General features: G+C 35.3%; 1 long non-coding RNA gene across 1 annotated transcript; it reads left to right on the top strand.

The window, feature by feature from the left end:
• Positions 1–245: 245 nt before the first annotated feature.
• LOC139098639 (uncharacterized) lies at positions 246–1,590 on the top strand. The gene is made up of 2 exons (XR_011545216.1): positions 246–382; positions 936–1,590. It is a non-coding gene; the product is annotated as an uncharacterized lncRNA (long non-coding RNA).
• Positions 1,591–3,042: the final 1,452 nt, after the last annotated feature.

Genomic DNA, 3,042 nt, shown 5'->3' with positions numbered 1-3,042 from the left:
TATGAGACTTAGTAAGCCTACGGATTTTTGGATATTTTAATCTCTAAGTGACTATAACGAATTAATTTTTTACTTCCGCAGATCAAAAAATTCACAAAAAAATTATAAATAATGATTTTAATGTCCAATAAAATCACATTTCGAAAATCTCAATTTCTTTGCCCTTCTGCCTTGATTCATGCCAGTCATGAAATTGTTCATTTTAATTTTTGTAATCTCTTCCTTAATATTTCATATTAAATGCGCAAAGGATTATAAATTTGAATCAATTGAATCATGCAATAGTAATAATAGTTTAGTGGCTGCTAATACATCATGTGAGGTTGATGGAATTTACTTGACAATTAATATCGATATTGTTCAGCCTGTAACGAAGCTAATGGTAAGTTTGTCCTAGAAAGCAAAGAGCAGACCAAGCTAAGAGTCTAGAACACTCGATAGCATGCTCAACTAGTGTATTTGAGCACAGCAAGCTCTCGAGAGCATGATTGCTACATGTTAGGGCTCCATAAGCCGTTTAGTTTTTACGTTACCCTGAGTGGACAACAATACGTTAGAACTAGTCATCAACTGGACATTGACTAGTTATAAAATATTGTTGTCCACTCAGGAACGCCAAAAATCGACCTTTTGACCTTCAAGAGCGTTACGTAATAAGTGAACGGCATCCGAACAGGCAAAGTGTATGATTTAATGGTACCTAAAACTGCTCTCTTTGCCTGTGTACCATCAGTCACCTAACGCGTATGCAAATAAGGTGCTCAAGCACATTTCGTGCACTATGTTTACACTGTGCCGTTCCTGTCTTGCAACATGCTATTTTGTATGTGCCTAAGCACCCAATTTGCATAGGTGTTAGGCGACTAATGCTGCACATGTAACGGGGCAATAGATATCAATTACAACATTTAACTGACCCTCCTATCAAAATGTAGATGGACATTCGAATGAACCTAATGAACAGTGACAACAAAATCATCTTTAAAGACTCATTGCCTATTTTTGACTGGTGTGGATTATTTGGTAAAAATGGAAAAAATGAAAAGGTTCCAACGACACCAGGATGGAAGCTTGTCATGAAAGGATTTGGAAAATACTTAAAAGATTACAGAAATTGTCCAATTAAGAAGAAATTGGCACTTAATCGAATGCATGGAGATCCAAAAATGATGCTTTTTGCACCAAACATGAGATGCCTTTTTCAGCTTTTTATGACTGCTTTTACGGCAAGTGGAGAGAAGGCATTTGTTAATATTTCTCTAATTATTGACATATTTGATAATTAGTCATCTAAATTCAGTGGTGGGCAACCTGTGTGTCGCAATACACTTGAGTGTCGGAATGCCATGGACAGTATACCGTGTACAGCTACAGTCGAAGCTAACCACCAAGGTGTACCGCGCATAAAATAGGTTACCCACCACTGATCTAATTACATCAAATTCGAATTTGACATTCGTTCATGTTTGAATGTTTTAAAATGCATTATTTCGTATTTATTTTAGCCACACAGGAACAATTATTAAGTATCATATTTGCACTAGAACTATCGTAATTATTTTGAATGTCAATAAAAATTTTGAATGCCTACCTATTTGCATTAATTATTTTTAAAAATAACTTCTTTACGTTTCATATGAATGTTATATAATTGTGACTGCTTGTCAGCACTGATCAGCACTAACATTGTTGGAATTTGATTCCTGAAATAGCCTTTATTTAATGGTATATCGCTCTATATCGCATGTATGGCGATTTGTCATAAAGTCGAATAAGCTCCGATAGCTCAGTGGTAAGCTCAGTGCTCAGTGCTCATGCAACTGAAATCATAGGACGTGTGTTCGAAGTCCCATTCGGGGATCCATTTAGTTTCCATTTTCGAATTTTACTATGACTAGATGTAGGTCTGTCTAAGAACCATGTAATTGTGATGAGATATACACCATGTTCATAAGAACCTGCATGTACTGAAGATGGAGGTCTGTTCAAAGACACCCGTTTCTTATTTTAACAGAATTTTCAATTTGCTAAGCTTTTCCGAGTCAGTCTTCACTGTGGTTTGGTATGCACAGGTACATCCATTAAATTTTCAAATAACGCATTATCAGGAGCGCATTCAGTTGCTGTTGAACAGAGACAGTATTGCATTTTGTAATTATAATAAACAAGCGGAATCCAGCAATAGGGACAAATTCAGGCGACATTTGAAAGAAGCCACGAGTCACTATTGATCTGGACTGCCAGTGAAGTAAATAAGCACTCAGTTGTAGAGTATAGAGATCCAACTGATCCAGCCAAAGTCAGACATTCATATCCCTAAGCTGATTTCATAATCCACACACATGTATACTAAGAAATATAAAAATCTATTTGTGAATATTCAACATCAATAGATTCTATAAAAAATGGCAATCATCAACCACAGGCAGAAATGGTAAAAGAGAATAAGAACAAAAAAAAGAGATGAAAAATTGTACATGAAAAGCATTTTAAGCTCGAATGACAAAGACACATGAGAGTGAGAGGTGAAAAAAACAGCAACACAAAAAAAAGTTGCATCAACTTTGTTCGTGTTTTCTACTTCCATCACTCATGATGCTTTACTGACGACAATGATGATGGAAATGTGCACAACAGAAACAAAAAAAAACCTTCCCCAAAGCTCACAAAAGCCACTTTTTTTCTATCTCTAAACCTTTTTATTTTTATCTATAGCTGTCTATTTTATATGATACATCCATTGAGTGGTTAAATGATGCACAAAGAATTGAAAAATTGAATTTTGAGGTTGGGAGAGTTCTTTGTGATTTTTTTTGTTATGCATGATGATAATGCTGGTTAACTTAGCATGTGACAAAACCTTGAATCTGGTTTCCTATACACAATTCAGCGCATTTACAATGATGTACTATCCCAACCGACATAAACTGTCCTATACGAAAAGATATTTGCTGTACAGATGCTATATGGATGTCATATGACTGCCTTGAAAGCTTGTTGATGTTTTGGTATGAAGATCCATACAAGATATGCATGATAAGA

This window comes from Chironomus tepperi, unplaced genomic scaffold, assembly GCF_022539635.2.
Source record: "Chironomus tepperi strain 1889 unplaced genomic scaffold, CSIRO-AGI_Ctep_v1 contig_449, whole genome shotgun sequence".
NCBI lineage: Eukaryota > Metazoa > Arthropoda > Insecta > Diptera > Chironomidae > Chironomus > Chironomus tepperi.
The sequence above is the reverse complement of the archived record's forward strand: the minus strand, read 5'-3'. Positions and strand labels throughout refer to the sequence as shown.